Below are 21314 nucleotides of genomic sequence, written 5' to 3'. Positions count from 1 at the left end.
CCCCCCCCCCCCCCCCACCCCCGCCCCCACCGCCCGCGCCGGTTGCCGGTCCCACGCCGACGCCGCCTGCATTAGCGGCGCCGCCGCCGCCGCTACCACCACCGCCACCGCCTCCGCCGCCGCCTCCGGCGCCGCCGGCGTTACCGTTGTTGGCGCCCACATACGTCGGCCTCGGTCCATTCGTATTCTGAAAATCGAAAAGATCTCGGTTAAACGGGACTCTGCGAATCTCTCTCTTATTTTCATCGTTCCTAAGCAAATAATTACAACAATATAATTACGGCAATGAAGAAGTATTACAAGTATAGAGTAAAGAAATGTGTAGGGCTTAAAAAATTCAATTGAACGGGACTCTTTTTCTACTCGTTTCAGATGAAATTGTAAATTTTAGTGCACCCCCTAACGCCGAAAATATATTTACAGTCACGAATTATACATAAAAATATACATTTTTACAAAGTTATTTTTAGAGTAGTAACGAAGAAGTTATTTGAACAAAATGGCTTTCTAACAACAATTGACGATTGAAAGGAAATAGGAAATATAAACATAATCTATGCTATCAGTTCTGGTGCAATACCGTTGTTTGAAATAACTCGTTAAGATCATCAAGTATCAAGTACATATTATACGTCAATGCTTTTATCAGCAAATTCTCTTGTTTGAGTTTCAACAGTTGGACAATAATGCGCTCTTATCGTAATAAGTCGATCGACTATCGTTGCCACGTTAATTTATCTCTAGGAATAAAGGAAAACATCCTCAATTTAGTAATCTTAAAATTGTCGCTGCTTTTATATAATCAATTATCAGGAACAATAATTTAATGAGCATAATGTATTATTTTTCGTTGGTAAAATAACGTAAGAAGCAATTTTCAAAAAAATAACAGAAACGCTTGATATTCATCTAGAATTGCTGAAAAAGTGGTACATAACACTCAAAATTTCTCTATAATTTTTCCTTCAATTAAAGAACTGAAGCGCTTAGATAAAAATATTCTCTAATCCCTAATGATTTAAGTATAAACTTGATTTAAAATGTATGTAAAGTTATAGAATTCATAAATTCACAATTGTAAATACATTCGATTAATAAAAAAAGACAATTTGCTTTCAATTTTTTTCTCTCCTGACGTCACAGTCAATCGCGACTGCAGTGACCGGACCTTTAATATCGATGCAACCATTGCGTCAGTCGTCTATCGATTTTCTCGAACGAAACGGCATACTATTTTAGAAAGCGATCGCGTTTCGCCGGCTCCATAGTTTCCCGCACACGTCGATAAGAAGAAGAGAGAAAGACTCTATCCGTTATCGTTTATCAGTGACCTCGCGCGGTCACGCCTTTCCGATAACAAGAAAGAACGGCCGTTCTCTACCTCGCTCTCAGTCTCTTCGAATGCTTCATTCTCACGAGCATCGGGATGTACCTTTCTAACAGCATTCAGGAGCGCTAGTGTCAACCGCGTATCTATCGATGTCGCCAAGTCCATATCACTTATCACGTAACTTTTTTTTATATTTTTAACATTACCTATATATCTCCTTCGAAAAAAGTTGTATCAAAACGAGATCTTTGTGAAATTGACTAAAAAAAAAAAAAAAATACGTTATTTCATTTATATTCCTCCAAAGTTTGCTCCTTAAACAGATCTGCGTCATTAATTGCGCGAAGAGTCGCGGTATATATGGCTCGATATTTACGTGTAAAAAAAGATCAATTCATAACTGCTAAAAATCTATGATTCCAAGTGCACTTCGGGACACCCTACGTGTAGTTGGAATTCGTGACGCATCGGCGGAGCGATATAAAATCAGACAGCGGGATGATTCGACTGTGGTAAGACCATCGAACGATCGAACAGTCACACGGCATGACGCAGCCCTCAGCAACAACGAAATGCACGATATCGTATGATCCGGTCAGAGAAAGAGAGAGAGAGACAGACCGCCGACCGGCCGACTGATCGACCGACCGGATGTCACTTCCTGCTCACTTTGTCTGTCCCGCGCATCGTTCTAACGCGAACTCTACTCGCCCATTCTTTCTTCATCTCGCTCAGTCTTCGGTTCTCCTTTCCGAGTTGGCATTTTCGTCGCTTAGTGCAATGCATCCACGCTGCGTTATTCCCCTTCGTCGATGTTTATCCGCATCTTAATAAGCTTGCATACAGAAAAATACGTACTGATCGCAAGTAATAATTACGTATTTCAAATATATTTTAAAAAAGCATGTATCTACAAATCTGTCATAAATTCATCACAAGCATCAAATTAGCGAATTTAATCCTACACTGAGAAAAAAATATAGTTGATTTTAATAAATATTTAGTTCAATACTGCCAACTAAACATTCACTTAGTGTAAATAAATATTTGTTCAGTAAAAAAAAATAATTGTTAAATCAAATTAATATTTCTTGTATCAAATAAATATATCTTTATATTTAATAAATATTTAGTTGGCAGTATTAAACTAAATTTTTATTAAAATTGACTATATTTTTTTTCAGTGTAGTGAATTTAATCCTGAATAAAGATTATTAAATTAAAACAAATTTGATGTGCTTACTATATAAAATATTAATCTTCCTCGATCAATTTTATAATACGTGTATTCTTCAAAGATTAATTTTTGACTACTCCAAAAGTAAAATAACTATTTTTTTTGTATGACACAAGACGTCAGGAAAATTAGCCAAAAATAGTGCAATTTTTTTTCTATTGTATCCCGAGATAAATCAGTTTTTTTCTTTGATGATATAACGCTTCTTAATGACTGTACATATTGTAACAAAATTCAGGTCGCCCGCTGACCTTACTTCTCATTATCGCACTTGTAAGCAGCCAGGATAAGAGGGCGGGGATTCTAACGACATACCGCTTCTCTATATCGTTTCCATTTTATAATACATCACTTATACCGTGAGATGCGAGAAATGAGCGAGCGCTTTTATCATATCGGCGTACATTATCGTGGCGTGGTCGCTAATTGGATGCGCTCCGCCAGCGTGTATCTCGCGCTTTCTTCTAAGGACGACGAGAGGGATAGATCCAGGATGTGCGCCACATACCGGAGAAATATACCTACGGACGCGTCACGCTCTATTAGCGAGCGGACACGCGCCCGTGATACCTCGGAATGTACGTTTTCGGTCTTTCTTTGCTGTTATTTTAGAGAAATTCTCACCACGCGTCTCGTGTCGCACGGCACCAAATGGTGATCGCAGCCGATTTGGATTCTTCAATTCAAGATACAATATACTATAAATTTGCATATAAAATTCAAATTATGTATAAATAACTTGGTAATTTCTAAGAGAATCTTAATTTTTTTATAAAAACGATTTTGTCGTTGAATATCGCGCGTATAATTTCAACAATATTTTGATTATTGCTCGTAGTTTCCATCATTAAAGTATTACTTGCAATTATACTTAATAATTTCTAAAAAAACGCCGGCAATATCGTTCCCAGGACGAAGATTAATCTTGTAAACATCGCGAGGGGATCGCGGACACCCGGTGTGTCGTCGCGTATTCCTCCAAGGTGAAGAAACGGTATGCGCGGTATGCGCCGCCGCGCCGCGCCGCGCACTCGCGCGTACGAGAAGGAACTCTTTCGCGCGCAGGCAAGCAGATGTACGAGTGGTGCAGTCGCATCAACTGCATTTTTCCGCGACTCAAGCTTACTGTCCGTCCGAGAGTAACTCTCTTTCCGGAATAAACAAAATAAGAAAACAACAACGCGCGCCATACGCACGTTAAAACGTCTGATTAAACGACCAAACAAACAAACGTTTAAGAGAATTCAATTCAATTCGCGGTCAGCGGACCGATTTCCTTCCTTAATTGAATTCGAGAAAGCCGAAAGGTATCGGAATGCGCATCAAAACGACCAAATCAAACCGTGGAGATAAAATCGTGTCAAATTATAAACTCATCGTGAATTTTTATTGTATTTATATCTTCCGATTTTAATTAACGTAGACTTGACATTCGCTCTCGACGTCAAAATTAATTCTTCGTCGGTTAAGGAGGCAAAAGTGGGCTGCATCTCGCGCGTCAGGCTGCATCAGGCACTCTCGCAAATGGCTATAATTCACCGCCGTTTACATACGCACGGACACATACGGACGCGTACGAACATCCGTCCTCGAAGGCGCGCACCGCTCGAGGCTCGTAATCGAATCGAGCGAGAGTGTCGCGTCGCGGCGTCGCGTCGCGTCGCCGACGAGGAGGAGCGGCGTGCATCGCCGCCACGGGAAGGAAAGCTATGCACGTTGCCCGCGTTTCTCGAACGGCACGTACTATCTACGTGAGCGGTGGCATGAATGCGCGCGCGGCTGCTGCATTGCCCGCCCGTATATACGCAACTCGCGGAACGAGGCGAGAACGCAACGCGTAACACGAACGCGAACGGATGCGACATTGACTAACGATCGATCGATCGATGGAGTTGGGCGGTAAGGGGACAATTAATCCTTCTAAAGATTCTTAAGACAATGTTTCATTTGAAAATAGTTTTAACGACAATAATGTCGATAAAAGCTTTCAACAAGAGTGTCATTTGCATTGATCAGTAAACAAGTAACAAGTTACTATTAGCAATATTTCAAGCTTTCTTCTATTCTCTAAATCCACACTGAGAAAAATGGACGAATCAGAATTTTCTGGTTATGTTTATTAGAATTCTAGTTGTGATAACTAGAATTCTGATTAATATAATTATTCTGGTAAAAATACGAATTCTAGTAGATTTTACTAGAAATATAGTATCAACCAAAATTCCGGTTATCTCAACTAGAATTCTAATAAATTTAACCAGAGAGAGAGAGAAATTTCTGATTCGTCCATTTTCAACCAGAAATTTTTTTCAGTGCATTTTAAAATAAATCTTATTCTAAAGAGTCAAGTCTCACTCTTAAAGAATGAAAATTGAGCCACTCTTTTTCAAGACTGGATCAATTTTCAGTTTTTTCTAGATCTAAGAATTAATCTTGGAAAAAGATTAAGAGTTGAACCGACATTAAAGTCAATCCATATACGTAGAAGTCTTCTTACTCTTGCGAATAGTAGCAATTTTAAGTGCGTATTAGCGCATCGTTTTTTTTTAATACAAAATATCTTATGTAACGACAGAAAGGTGGAACATATATCAGCCTGCTAATAATTTACTCGTACAAGAAAAATGCGTTTACACTTATAAATTACTTAGCGAGATCCGCTTAGAGTTCCGTCAGTTTGTCATTATTCAAAAGTACTGTTCGAAAGTAAAAAATCATACGTATATCGGTAATTTGTACAAAATATTTTAATATTGCGAAATTTCGATTGAAACTTCAACAATAAATTACTAATTTTACGAAATTAAGAATTAATACGTACACTGTCTGTTTTAGAGTGCAGCGATACACCTTTCTAATAAATTTAAAAAAGCTCGTCTAAATGCCCGTTTCTACCAATGTGGTCTAATTTTAATCTCGGTTCAATAAACTTTCATCTTTTTCTAGTTTTAAGAATTAGAAAAAGATGAATAGTGAGATGAAAGTTAATCTACATTGGCAGAAACGAGCATAAAAAAGGGGAGAAAAAAGGAAACAAACAGGAACATGACCGGCTGACTGCCTGGGCGTCTCGGATTTGACACCCTTTATCCGAGTTTAGGCTGGCGACGGATATTATTAGCCGGCGGTCGCATGCTTCCGTCTTCTTATAGCGCACAGGGGACAATGCTGGCGAGAAGAGATATGGGTAATGTGACTGAGTACGCGCTTTCGTCGATTTTGCACGGTAGCTGAAACCGAGATGATTACAAGTACGGATTTCAGTGATACATTGAGGATCAAGGTTGCTATAAACTATTGTATTTTTAGAAAGATTTTTCAAGATTTTCATACCGCACGCGATCGCACAAATTTGTGACCTTAATTTTAACAATTTGACAAATCTTTCCTTATAAAAGGATCGAAACATAAACGATTTGCAAATTGATGATAAATAACAGCTTTCTATGAAGTTTACTTTAGAATTACAGGTAATATATTTCTCAAGATTTTAATAAATTTTAATAGACCTTTCTAACCTGTAATATCGATTGTAATAACAATTTCATCGAGTCAGCATCACTTTGAATACATTGATTTATAATAATTGATTTAATTTTATTGATTTACCGTGATGCTGGTGTAATATAGGTACATATATTTATAACTTAATATCAACATGTCAATATAATCATAAATTTTTATTAATATAAACTGATAAATTTGATAAATATATTTTTATTATAGTAAACGCGCCTTACAACAATTTACAGAAGCTTCAAGATCTTTTAGTTTTTGTTAGAGAAAATATTTACGAAAATAACATTGGGAACAATTCCAGAAAGATCAGGTAGGCTAAAAGGACCACTATTTTTGTGTGAGTATGCAAACGACGTACGGTTGTATGAATCGAATCCTACAATCTCCTGGTGCGAATCTGTAAGCATAGCCAATCAGCCTATCACACTAGTTTAGTAATACTATCGTTACTTCCGTCATATTGTTGATCAATCTATTTCCTCACTGTGACTTGAAAACTGTAAATCCGAAACTTACAAACATAGAATATGAAAACAGGTCCGGCATCGATATTTGGTCGATAAAAAATTATTTCATTTTTATAATTAAAATCGCATTATTGTTAATTATAAATACGATTGTCTACACTATTAAATTTTAAAGAGTCAAATTAACTCAATGTGAGTCGCCACTGCTCCTACTCAATAATATCGTTATTTTTTACTAAAACAATGGTTATATTTGACACTATACAGTATCAATTTAACATTATATAGTGTCAAATTTAATTATCATTTTAGTAAAAAAAAAACAGTATATTTAGTAAGAGCAGTGGTGACTCACATTGAGTCAATTTGACCCTATAAAATTTAACAGTGTACATTGCTATTATAATTTTCGCATCATTTTATCATTTAAATTAGATTATTTAATTATTTGCTTTGTCTTGTTTTTTATCCAATTCTAATTTAACTTCTTCTAAGTTTTAAATTAGAATTAATTTTTCTTCTATAAATATATTAATGATGTTAAAAATACATTCATCGTCAAAAAATAAAATATTTTGTCAATTAAAAAATGTTTCTCTTGTACAAATTTTTGTTTAATAATCGTAAATTAATGAGCGGTATAAAATTTTTGCATCAGGAATGCAGACAATAAAATTCGAGCTCGTATTGCATATCAATGGCCAATTATAGCATTCCGATGTACATACAGGGCAGTATACCTACATAAATACATATGAAATCAACTCCGATAGAAAGTCTGCAAGACAAAAAATAAATTTTTCTTGCATTACTACAATTTACATGAATTAGCATGTAGCGACTATGAGAATTTATTAGCTCGTACGATCTAATTTTATTAGTACAATGCGGCAAACATGATAACTTAATTGATATGCCGCGAATATTTTTAGGTTTTGAACGTCCATTTTATCTATATCTATACAAGACGGTAACATAAAAAATTTATTTTATATTATAATTACAATATTTATCTAAATTATTCATTTTGTTACTTACATGCTATCGACGCTTTGAAATATGCACAATAATGAAGAATTAATTTATATGCTTATGATCTTGCATGTTGCGTCAAATCAGAAATCATTACCAATTATACTGATAAACAATTATTCTGATAATTATAGTTATGTGCATTTTACGAGTAAATATAAAATTATCCCTATATAAGAACATATAGTATATTTATTTGCATAATATGATTCTGTGTTTTTTTATTATAAATAAATATAGAATTTAAGAGAGATATTGTTTCTAAACTTTTTAGTCCATTACATTTTTCATTATTAAAAAAAAATTAATTTTCTTTCAATGTCAAATTGACAATAATAAATTTAAAGTTTTATTTAAAAATATTTCAAATTAGATTGATACTTAATAATAATCCATACAGCCAAACTTGGAAAAATCAGCTTTCTGTCGAATGAATCATGCAGCCACAGCATCATGAATCATCATACCATTATATTGTAATTCTCAATGCAAATACGTGTATATTTTTATATAATATCTAATAAGATTTTCAAAAAATATCTCTAGATGTACGAAAGAGTACAATATTTTTGTTATTTCTTAGCATATATTTTGAAATAATTCTCTTAATAATTCCTTAGTAATACGGAATACCAGAGTAACATCAATTGAAAGTAGCAAAGAGCACAAAATATTTCTACATGATTGGATAGAATTGTTCCTTTTACAATAGACAAGTTTCACCTCAAGCAGTGGGATAAAAGGTGCTGCTTCTCGTATTAGATAATGTAACGAAGGTGCACGCCATGCAGACAAGCAGACGATGGACCTTGACTGCGTGTATCTAGGCCGGAGGCCTCTCTCTCTCTCTTTCTAATCTCAGACCTAGATCGTCTCGATCGCAACAATACCGAAGAGAGAATCTTTATCCAGCTGAGACGCGACGCGAAATTTTTCTCAATTTTCACGAAAAGGAAACTCTATAGCACAAATATTGTAGTTCTCATTATCGAGAGATTACAATGAAAATACTTTCAGCTGTTCCATCCATTTTTTCCACAAAATACAACATTAATATCATTCATTAAAAAAATTTCTTTTTAAATCGACAAGACTCTGATAATAAAATTACAATAATCGTAACACTTTCCATTAAATCAAACAATTCTTTCTCATAGTATTTTATTCGTGCTTTTTTGTACTGACGTAAATATTTCGGAAGCCCGTCTGAATAAAAAGATCTCACAAAAATTTTGAAATACATATCTTATCGGTTTTACAAATACATTTTGCATAGCTTCTTCAAAATATCTCGAGTATAAATAATATAAATAACAATATTCTGAATAGTTAATAAACTATAGTTAATAATGTCGAATAAACGAAATATCCTGATTCTTTGAAATCGGGCGAATGTCACAGCGTCGCATTGTGTGGTCAGAAAGCTTCGATTTTCTTCACGAGTGTTTTAGTAACGACGGCACGTTAGAAAGGCCACGGCGCATCGGATAGACGAACAGACGGACGGACGGACGACCTTGACATCGGCAACGGCGGCAACCGGCGTCGTCATCGGGTACCGTTGTGCACCGCGTGCCGCCGGCCGGTAAACTTCGTGAATGGCGACCGTCGAGGAGGTGAAACGAGGCGCTGAGGCCGCCCGAGTATGCAGGTGGAAACGATAAAGGTGCTCACACATTCGCGCGGATCTCAAGGTTCAGTTGCATCGCGAGGTTGCACGACAGTTTGTATTTCATACCCATGTAGAAAACGGTAGAAAAAATCACTCGTGACAGAAATGATCTTAAAATACTGAAAAAACCTTCATAGAAAATTAGAATTTTTTTTCAGCGTTGTTCTTTTTGTATTATAACAATCTAATCATCCAACAATACTTTCTCCAAGGAAAAAATACTTAATAAATAACTAAGGCATGTTTGGCGATATTCAATATATTTAAAATAATTTTTCTCGAAAAGCAGACTTGAAAAAAAAATGTATTATCTTGTTTTAACGGAAAGGATCTTCCTTTGTTCACCGTAACATTGACCGGCACTAATTGCACAATTATGCATAAGCACGTATTTTTTTCAAGGATTTTCTTTCTCTTCCTACGTTTCGTAAATCGACAGATCACAGCACGAGACTTTACCTGAGAGTTTGACAAAAACTGAAAAATCGGTGTCAGGAGAGGCACTGTCGGTACGACGGTAGTATAAGATATTGTTCACGGTGCGGAAGAGGATGGCGGACAGTCAGGGGGTTGCGTCAGAAGAAGGGTGTGCGGTAGGGTGCAGAATAGGCGTAGAAAGGATGATATCGATTAACCATGGCGGTCGGCGCGATGCCGAAAGGACGAGTTCTCCTTCTCTTTCCACCGGAAATCCCTCTTCGATCTTGTTAATCTCGTTTTCGCGCGCCTTCCGGTCTTGAAATAATCCCCGGTCGAACGCGATAGGATGCGGAATGGCAGCAAGAGGGTGAGATGATAATGACACTAATGCGATCCGTGATACCCCGCAGCGACAACAGGACTTTCCTTTCCTGGGAAATGTGGTTCCATCAAAAATGTCATGCTGAAAAGCTATTCCAATCTTTTTTCTCATTAGTTATTATTCTCATGTTAACGCTTATTAAATATTATGTACTTACTGATGAATATCGATTCATTTTTTTCTTATTAATCTCATTTACTTGTTGCTCATTAATTAAGATTATTATTTATAATCAAATGATTAATAAAAGTTAAAAAACAAGTGGCTTAAAATTAAAAATATAAACAATAAGGAGCATACAGCCACAACGCTAGATGTATTATGCTGAAGTCATATATTTAAAATTATAATTATAAAAACGTAGACGTTTCGGTCAATATTTGATCATCTTCAGTACATTATATAGACGAGTTGTTACAATAAACCATTAGATAAAGTCTCGAGTCCAAATGAAAAATTGATATACATATCGTTTGCTATTTTAACATCAATTTACGACACTACATCAAATACGCTGCAATTTACATTAACGCGAAGAAACTTTTTATCCAATTGTGTGCTAATTCTTCTATGTGTCAGGTTGTATTTTACAATCTTGTTTAATACGTGATTCCCAAATACTGTTAGACATTTTACAAAACAAAAAACCGAATCTTAGTGATTATGTATGTCAATCATATTTGTAATCAAGTAAAATTTTGTTAAAATTCTTAAACGCTTACCACGTATTAGTGAAACATATCCTTGAATAGAAAAGAGACCAGAAAAATGACAAAAAAAAATTTTTTTTTTGTTAACAAGCTTGGAATGTATGAACACGACAATGCTAACTAGAATGTGGCGAACTGCGCAGAAAGAACAGATATGTTTTTATGACTGGAGGAGAGGGAAATCGAATAGAGGGAATTTTACTTATGATTGGTAGATAAATCTCCGGAAACCGTTCTGTGTCGCTCTGCTTGTTTAATTTTTGTAAAATGTCTAACAGTATTTGGGAATCACGTATTAAACAAGATTGTAAAATACAACCTGACACATAGAAGAATTAGCACACAATTGGACAAAAAGTTTCTTCGCGTTAATGTAAATTGCATTTGATGCAGTGTCGTAATTGATGTTAAAATAGCAAACGAGAGAGAGAGAGAGAGATATGTATATCAATTTTTCATTTGGACTCGAGACTTTATCCAATGGTTTATTGTAACAACTCGTCTATATAATGTACTGAAGATGGCAAAGATTGACCGAAACGTCTACGTTTTTATAATTATAATTTTAAATGTATGACTTTAGCATAATACATCTAGCGTTGTGGCTGTATGCTCCTCCTTATTGTTTATATAATTTCAAATGATTAATATCCAAGTACTGTAAGAGCGATTAAAGTGTGAGAAAATCATTGCATTTGTTTCTCTCTCTATATAAAAGAGATTAGAACTGATGTGAATTAGTTTAACGATCGCCTTCAATCACGATGGTGTTAAATTCTAATAAGAAATAGATAGGCGTAGATATACTAAGTCGCGATACTCGATAACCGAGGTACGGCTTCGGTTTTGTTTTCGCTCCAGTGCCCACGGCAAAAACTTCGGTTCGCCGCAAAAACAAAGTGAAAAAGAGAAGTTTTGCGGTACGCGCCGAGTCGTTCACTCGATGCAGTGGCTAGAATGCGTCGTAACTGTCACAACAACATAAGCATCTGATCTGAGAGGTCTGAAGTCTGTATTACTCGTCTATTACCTTATAAAAGTTACGAAAATACTTATTTGATACTAATTATTAGAAGAAATGCAAAAGAGATAAAAAAAAACAAAATAAAAGAAATATCGAAGGAATATTAAATATTTGATGTTAAAAGCGTCATAATGTTTAAATATGGAGCAATACACTTCGCGATGGAGAGAAAACTCCGTATTTGCACTTCACCTTTACCGATAAATGTATGCGCATTTAATGATAAAAGATATAATTACGGACCAATATAAACAGCTCAGATTTTATCTTTTTTTTTTAAATGAAAACTTACTAAAATTCAATGAATTCTTTAAAATGAATTTCTTATATAAAATATCTTACATTGTGGAATATTACCAGGAAAAAAAAACGAGGAAATATCGGAGTCCGTTTTATGCTAGAACTGACTTCTATAGCCAAGAAATAATTAATTCATCAATCATTATGAACAGTCCAACAAAAGATTCTAAGGTACAGTTGCAAGAAATGCTTTTCCGAGAATCTCTTGTAATCTAAGAAAACTGCATCGAAAAATAATGTTATCTCTACACGAATTATTTTCACACTTTATGTGTGACACGAGATATTACCGATATTTCATATTCATATAAAATTAATTTCTCAGTTAAGAACAAATATAAGTTCAATTCTTTTTCGAATCTACGTTTAATTTTTCAATTCACGCGTGTAACGTAAATATAGTCGATATCACATGTGTTCTATCTTTGTTATATTACTTCAGATTACAAAGTGCAATCGAACATTGTGACGCGCGATGAATAGAGATTAAACGGCACATCGACCTGCTTGAAGAATCGCTCCTTGGGAATCTTGATTAAATATTTGACGAGCAGAGTTTAAAGTACGAAAAGATGGCTACCATCTTTGATTATCCCCGGCAGTTTCATCGCTCGTCACGCCATGATTATGCAGTTCGACAAAAAAATCCACAGTAAAACAAAGTGTGAATCAATCACGCTGAACGCATTTGTATGCGCACGCTTAAACAACGACAATAACGAACGATTCTCCAGCACGTTCAATTTGCAGTCCGACTAGGAAATCTCGCGCAATATCGAACTTGATGAAATGAAAAAAAAAAAAAAAGCACTTTTCAAATTTCGTGCGACAGGAAAAAGATGAAAAAATATGTAAATATGGCGAAAAAATGTACATAATTTAATAAAAACATCTCATTTAAAAATTTCAATTAAAAAATTGTATTATATGATAAACACTTTTGAAAGTTATCTAGAAATCGAGAAGTTAACTTTTATAAAAATGTTCTCGCAGCAAACAAACTACCAACCATTAAACGCAACTATACGATTACTACTTATCACCACTGTTGTGTATTAGAACATGATAAAAAATATCGCATAGCGACAGTGACGCGCGACAGGCTGTGAGAAGATTGGAAAATTGAGGAGATAACGGTCCCGTTGTGTCGACGAGTAACTTGGAAAGACATTAGCTCGTCGTTAAGCGACTTTCAAACCCGAAGGAAATCCGCGCGCGTTCGCTTTCTCTTTATCTCACGAGTTTATTTAGTCAAAGTGCGATTGTATTATCAGTACTTTCGATAAGAACACAAACAAAATAGGTACACGGTTATCTGTCTTAAAAAAAAAAGCGTTCAAAAGAAAGAAGAGGTTTTTTTGTACCGGTATGCGATGATGTGCGACCGATCTTATCGGGCCTCAACGTGATTCCGATGACAATCGATTACCGTGAATTCGAAGAAGCAAAGTGCACTCACGATAACATTTCTCCTTTCCTTCGTATACATACATTGAGAAAAAAATATAGTCAATTTTAAGAAATACTTGGTTCAATACTGCCAACTAAATATTTACTTACAGTAAATAAATATTTGTTTAGTAAAAAAAAATGATTGTTAAATCAAATTAACATTTCTTGTATCAAATATATCTTTATATTTAATAAATTTAGTTGGCATGTATTCAATTAAATATTTATTAAAATTGACTATATTGTTTTTCAGTGTAGATGTATAGTCTACCGATCAAACTCATAGACAGAATTTTAAATTCTGATATTGCTTTGTTTCACCAATTATCACTGTTTAAAATATTTTAAAGCAGAAACTATTCTCCTTTATAAAATACAGGATCCAACATTTCTGTACGCCAGCAATATTTTTACCGTTACACAGAATTGATTCTCGGAATTGTTGGATTAAAAAGATACAATAAGATCTTGTATCACGGAGCCCTTAATATTCGCACGTTTACACATGCATGTATGCGTACGCGTTACAAAGTGCAAGGTGCATGTCCGATACCGTGATGCGATGCTCATTAATTGCATATTATCTCGCGGCAATTAATGCGTGATCTAGCCAATTACGAGTGAACGAGGTGCGAAAAGATTTAATTACTCGACGCGTTTTTCGCATTTCTCACGGAAAATTATTTTATCATCATCACAGTTTCATGATTAACTTCTAAATGCATATATTACTTGATTATAGATTATTTTTTGCGAGCGTTAAATTATTATGAAAGTCTCGTATTGCATCATAAATAGTGATCCTCTTTGCGTCAATATTTAATTACGACTTTTTTTTATTACATACGCTACGGATTCGCTTTATTTACATACATTACGGACTGGCTTTAATTAACATGCAAAACTCATCTACACTCAGAAAAAAAAAACATAGTGATAGCAACTATAAAGGTAACAACTATGCAAGTTTCATATCTAGAATTATTACACATAGTTGAATAAACTATTATATATCAGCAATAATTACAAAATAATTTATTCAATTATTTACGTTAATTCTACACATAAAACTTGCCTAATTGTCATCTTTATAGTTGCTACTATTGTTTTCTGAGTGTAGTATGTATATATTTGAAAACTAAACCTCGCATGCACCTTCAGTTAAACAGAATCAAATTAGCAAAATCAAATCGGATCTCTTGAAATATTTAGTATGCGAAGCGCTTCAAAAGCATGATGGGAACGTCAAGTCACCCGATATAAGAATCGCCCAATTATTGCATCGCGGTAGAAAACGCGCGCATAAAAGAAATCTAAATCGAGAAGACAGTGCTCATCGCGAGATGAACAGCTGTTTTGTACAATGACTCCTCCCGACGACAACGATCACGGCAAAGTAGCTTTAACCCGTTCATCGTGCCCGATAACCTCTTCTCTCCTCTCCTCGACGACGACGACGACGACGACGACGATAGTTGCGTCAAACAAGGGTAAACCTCGCGTGCCATTTCCACGATACTCTATTGTTAAAAGCGCATAATAATGCACTTTTAAATATCATCAATATGTAAAAATCTTTGCAAAAATTAAAATAGATTATTGATAAATTAATTAACGACAAGGTTGTATGTTTTTTTTCTTCGATCAAATCTGACGGTGACTAAGCCGACTTGAAGTACTTGAAGAATTAATTTCCTACATTTCTAAAGATTCTCTTTTAATAAGAATAAAAGAATATTTTTTCAGACTCTTCTAAGGCGACAAAGTCTTTAGACTTTTCTCCAATTTCTGGGATCGACTTCTGAGTTTTTAAAGGATTAATTACTGACCCCGCAAGGGACAGTGGGATGCCCATTGAATTTCTAGCATTTGGCGTCTCAGGTTCCAAACTAAAATTAGCAACTTGTACAACCGAGAGAACGCCGTTGCAACTTGCAACACCGTACTATTCGTCGCCGAATTCCTACTCTCGTCTAGCGAGACGCATGCCTTTCTAGACATCTTTTTCGACCCCGACTGTCTCTTTTCCCCTCGCTCTGTTCTCAACGAGTTCGTTCTAACGCTCACTTCGCGAAATTACCTTGCCATGAATGTTACAGGCCGCATTTTTAAAATACCATAACGCTTACACCTCACATTGCTAATTCCACGACTTTGTCGATCTCCCACTTTTATTCATAAAATATGAGAAACAAGAGGATATATTTAGCTAAACTTACAGTCCTTGAATCGTCGCAAAAATGAATAGATTGATGAATAGTTTAACAATGAGATTGTACTGTATTTGTTTCTCCGAGAGAATTCAAAGATTTAGCCATTACAAAAGCCTTGAAATATTTGGAGCCCTATTGAAATAAATGTAAAAAAAAAAATACTTTTAAGAAAAACTGTGAAAAATTGGAAAAACTATGTCCTTCGACGACTTTTCCAGCTAAAAACATCTTTAATTTTCTTAAAACCCCTTCAAAATGCCTAACTCATTTTTCCTGAAGTGTATAATATAAAAATAGCTTTAATTAATGTACAGATAAAGTTAGACATTCATTTATACTACGTGTTATTTTATAACATTAGCTATTCTCATAAATATATATTGATATACAATAAAAATATGCAACATATATTATTGTGTCTATTACTTCATAAGAAATGTTTCGATTTAAAGGTCAATGTTTTTGCTTATGTAGTACATTTAACATTTCACAATTTATATCAGTAACATATTTTCGATAACAACAACGTGCTTGCTGATTGTAGAACTTAAAAGTAAAGTTTTTATCGGTCTATTTAAGAAATGGAATAAAAATAGAATGATTTTTGTCGAAGAGAAGAATGTTCCCATTTCCGGTCATCTTTTAGAAAAGTAGATAAAGATGGGAGAACCTTGATTCAGTGGGGCTTAATGAACTCGTGCGTAATCTTAGTCAATATAACATGATACAAACAAATACTAGACTCGTTTATCTTGAAACAGATTTACCGTAAACTCTAAATAGTGTATTAAACTGAAATACAAATAAAATACTCCGAATGAAATATCTGAACGAATAATAATATATCAGCCGTCTGTCTGTTGAGTGTGTAGAACCGCGCTAACTCGCAGGATTACGAGAAAAAGGGGAAATATGTGGCCGAAAGGAACTCGGGACGGATCGAGTGTTCGCGAGAGCGAAAGAGAAGCGCGGCGGAGAGAAAAAGAGAAAACGTAAAGCGGATAGCATGGAGCAACGGGGGGAGGGTTACGGCAGACATAGTGAGACGGTCGAAAGAGGCACGGATGGACGGACAGACGAACCAACGAACGGACGGACGTCCTGGCGGGGGGGGGAGGGAGAGAGAGTAAGAGACGACTGGGTGGGGCAGCAGCCAGACGCCCCGCGGCAAACTGTCAAACTACAGCGGCGGTTCCGCAAGCCGGCCCTCCGTCCTCCGTCCTCTCGTCGCCCGTCGACCGCCCCCATGATTAAAACTCACCATGGCTTTTCCGCGACTACGCGTGTGCGCGCGCGCGCGAATGTTTCCCGATACTCTCTGGTGGAGACACGAGCAAGCGCCCGCGTGCGGAAACGCGACTTTGAGAAAGCATATCATGGGGGAAGGAAGAGATACGAGAAGGGGGGAGAACAGAAAGAGAGAATAGAAGATAAGTTAGGTTAGGTTAGGCGCTCCTTTGCCTACAATATACCATGCTTCTGCATTCCGAATATTTATTTGGGAATACAAGTCGTTCGTCAAGCCCGAATTCGATCCTGCCGCACTTCGCGTATAAGAAACCTTGAATGAAAAAAAAAATATACATATTCTTATACTTTCGACAGAAACGAGAAGCAGAAATGAAAACAAATGCCAAGGTAACTGGACAATAAGTCGTGATATCGCGTTCCTTGGAGGTCAGAAGTCCAGTAGGTAAACGTGCGTAGAGTAAGTATCATTTTCCCAGAATTGTGACGATACATTCTACAAAAGGACATAGTCCTTTCGGGTATGGGAAGACCCTTTGGGCTCTCGGAGGAGAGGAAAGATATCGGGGCATTTGCGCAAACCGTGGAATACGAGGCGATAACGACGAGAAACGGGAGGGAAGGATGGTGAGGGATACAAAGCGCGAACACACGGGGCATCGTGAGCTCGTCGTCGCACGCCACGTTAGCACGCGCTCGCGCGCACGACGGAGCTGCGCGAAGTAAGCGGCGAGTTGCACGCGCACTGCGCACCCGCCGTCGCCGTCGATCGGCTGAGAGAGTTCAAGGGGGAAGAGGGGGGAAGGGAGAGAGAGAGAGAACGAGCGTATACGTGTTTGTGTGTATGTGTGTGTTTGCGTGTGTGTGTGTCGCAGACAATCGTATACTTACCATCATTTTATAATTAATCTTCCGCGCGGCCACGTTTTCCATTCTCACAGACATGGTCGCGATGTAGCTGTTACCGTAGAAAGTAGAGGAATCCGTCACGTCGCCGGTGGACGATAGGAGCTACTACAGCCGCCGATGAGAATAATAACAATAACAAAATACGCCGGCGCGACGGTGCGCAGCCTAAAAACCACCGTCAGCCGTCGCCGCCGGTCGCTTTCGCGCCGCCACTCTGGTTCCTTCACCTCCTCCTCCTTTTTTACCTCCCGCACAGCCGTCGCTTCCTCCTCCTCCTCCTCCGCCTCTTCCACTCGTTCGTCGGCGTTTCCTCGTTCTCGCCGTTCCGCGGCCGACGACGTTGTCACTTGCCGCACTGCAACACCGCGCGATGAGTTTCCTCGCTCACCGCCGGCACTGATGGGACAACTGAGCAGAGAAAAATTACACACTGTAGCGCACTCACGACACGACGACACGACACGACACGGCACGGCACGTACAGACAGACAGATAGACGGACAGATCACCAAAACGCGAATTCGTGCACTCTTTCGATCGGCCGCCCGGTAGAACCGAAGCAAAGCGAAGAGTGAGAGAAAGAAAGGGGATATACGTGTATGAGGCCGGCAACGTAGTGTAAGAATACCGGGCGAGACGCTGCTGCTTGCTCGGCGTGCAGCGACGAGGGATGGCCCAATGGCGGCGTAGGAGGGGGTGGAGAGGGTAGGGACCGATCGTACCGTGCTGTACCGTACTGTACTGTACTGTACTCTACCGTACCGTATCGTACCTCTAACGGCCTAGTCACCGTCGTCACTGTTGTCGTCGTCGGCGTCGTTGTCGTCGTCACTATATCCTCCGTCACGAAATCCGACGTGATGATAAATCACTTTACGCCGTCGAATAGAGAGAGCGAACGTGTGCACGGTTAGAGACGAAGAAGAATGCGGGAGGGGAAGGATAGAAAGAGAGAAATATACGTTGGCGATTCTATAAATTATGGAGGAAGAAGCGAGATAGAACAGCAAGAGGGAGAGAGAGAAAGAGAGAGGGGAGGGGGAAGGGGATTCAAGAGAAAGAGAGGCCGCTGCCGAGCCGATGGCGATGCGAGCGACGACGGATGTCAAGAGGGTGTGTCGTGATCGTGTGGAGCGCACTTTTCACCACACTTGTAACGCTTTTAAATTACCGCACGGCACGCACCGGCGGCTGGTTAGTCGGTTGATCTGTCGGTCGGTCGGTCGTGCCGTACACTCTCGCCGCTTGCGCACCTTTTTCCGCGTACTCGACGACGACGACGACGACGACGCCGTCGTTGATATTCCTCTCGTTACTCTATTACACACGGTACGAAATGAACGATCAAACGGACGAATGCACGCCACGCATGCACCAGTATGCACGCACTGCACAAGTGCACACACCCGACGAGGGTTTCCCGAAGAGGAAAAGAAAGAGAGAGAGAAAAGAGAGTGAAAAAGAGCGCACGCTGCTGCGCCGCGTTGCGCCGCACCGCGCCGCGAAACGGAGAGATACGACTAACGGCGGCGCCGCGCGACCGACCGCAAAGCTGCACCGAGTGTAGATCGGCCGTTGCTTTACGCGCTTACTCGTTTCAAGCGCGATGCCGTTGCTGCCGTCGCTGCTGTTGCCGTTGCTGCCCGGCCGCTACTGACTACTGTTAACCGTCACCGAGCCTCGGAGGCGGCGTCGCGTCGGCACGAAACCGCTGTAGATCGCCGACGAGACGATCCTCCGAATTTCTCTCCTAATGGCTCCGTTCCCGTGGAGAACGAAATCAGCGGGGCGACCTCCTCGCGCCTCGCTCACTCTCGGCGCTGACGTCGACGTTGCCGTCGCCGTCGCCGTCTCGATGATCACCCAGCTAAACTACTAGTCGTTGCTTCACACACGCGCACCATACACATACATACACATACGCACACACAACGCGGCCGCTCCTTTTTTTTCTCTAATATACTCCTCTGCCGCTTCCTCCTCGTTCACTTCTTCAGTTCTTCCTCCGTCTTCGTCTCGTTTTTTCCCGCGCACCACTTCTCTATCTCGAATCTCGCTACCTCTTCCACGGTAGAACGGCTCTTTCCTTTCCTATCTCAACGGTCGTACGAATTACACCGCGTGCCTCGCGGGGTGAGAGCACACACACTTACTTTTTAATTTACGGCGCGTTATTACAAAAATAGAGCTTGCGTGTAGAACGTGTAGTACGGAGCGTGTGGAGTGTCTTTCTTTCTCTCTCTCTCTCTCCTCCGTGTGTTTCCCTTAAATAAGATTAATGTACAATTGGTTAATTGTTACTATAGGAAACATTTAATGTGTGTGTTGTCTTGTAGGTAGAGACTAAGCTACTGCCCGGCGAGGTGCGCCCATCTTGCCCGAAACTGAGGGTAGTCGCCGATAAGCGGCGCTGCCGTCGGCCGCACCGAACGATGGGGCTCCGGCGGCCGCGCCTGTCTGCGTTGCCGCCACTCAACACACGCGCGAGACTCAGCGTCGCTTCGGTCGACGTCGGACGCGAGCGAGAGGGACCGAATGCTCTCGTCGCCAACGCGACGAAGACGGCCGATTCAACGAACGCACGAACACAACGAAACGAGACGCGAGAGAAGGATCGGACGAACCGGTGACGCGGCCACGCCGGCGAGTTTCGATGTGCTGCCGTTGGCAGTAGTGCGAAACGCACGGAGCGCCACGGCGGCGGCGAATCGCCGATGGGGGGAGATGCGGCGAGCGAGCGGGACGACCAAGAGGGCGGAAGGGAGGGAAGACATTCATTATGCTCGCTCTCCTCCAAGAGAGTCCTATTGAACTCTGTCCGAAAACAGATCGTTGGAAACGATCCGTATAGTCGTACCTATCGCGACGGAAGCTAGGAAGAAGAAATAAAAAATATCTTTATCAATGAGTATAACAATCGAGTGCCGATTGTGCCGAACGTCCTGCAAGTGCCAGGCGGACGGTGGCACGTCGTTGCTAATTAAAGGTCAGAATCACTGACTGAAATAAACTCGTAAAGTGAAAATGTAAAGAAAGCCGCGTAGGAGAAGCTAGGAGCAGGAGAGAGAGAGAGAGAGAGAGATAGAGAAAGAGAGAGAGAGAAGGAGAGGGAGAAGACGTCGAAGAGGAGAGGGTTGGGTAACGGCGCGTACGCTCACCCTCGCTCATCCATTCACTGTAGCCACGCAAAGATCGAACCGCGTGTTTAGTCTATCTACTCGCTTACACGAAAAAAAACATGCTCATTACCAACTCGAACGGATGAATCACGTACGAGCCAATAACGTCTGATAATTTAATGATAATGTGAAAAGAGAGATCCGCGAATCTTTTGTCCGGAATCCTGAGATACTCTCTCATATAGTACAGATCTTCAAAGGACATTCTAAAAATATCCAA

General features: G+C 39.1%; 1 long non-coding RNA gene across 1 annotated transcript; it reads right to left on the bottom strand.

Annotated features, from left to right (window-relative positions):
- Positions 1-89: 89 nt before the first annotated feature.
- On the bottom strand, positions 90-20639 carry LOC108763590 (uncharacterized). The gene is made up of 3 exons (XR_001940223.1): positions 19508-20639; positions 17898-18323; positions 90-187 (listed from the first exon to the last, which is right to left on the bottom strand). It is a non-coding gene; the product is annotated as an uncharacterized LOC108763590 (long non-coding RNA).
- Between the last annotated feature and the right edge of the window lie 675 nt (positions 20640-21314).

The sequence above is a fragment of the Trachymyrmex cornetzi genome, unplaced genomic scaffold, assembly GCF_001594075.2.
Source record: "Trachymyrmex cornetzi isolate Tcor2-1 unplaced genomic scaffold, Tcor1.1 scaffold37, whole genome shotgun sequence".
NCBI lineage: Eukaryota > Metazoa > Arthropoda > Insecta > Hymenoptera > Formicidae > Trachymyrmex > Trachymyrmex cornetzi.
This window is presented reverse-complemented; position numbering and strand designations above follow the sequence as displayed.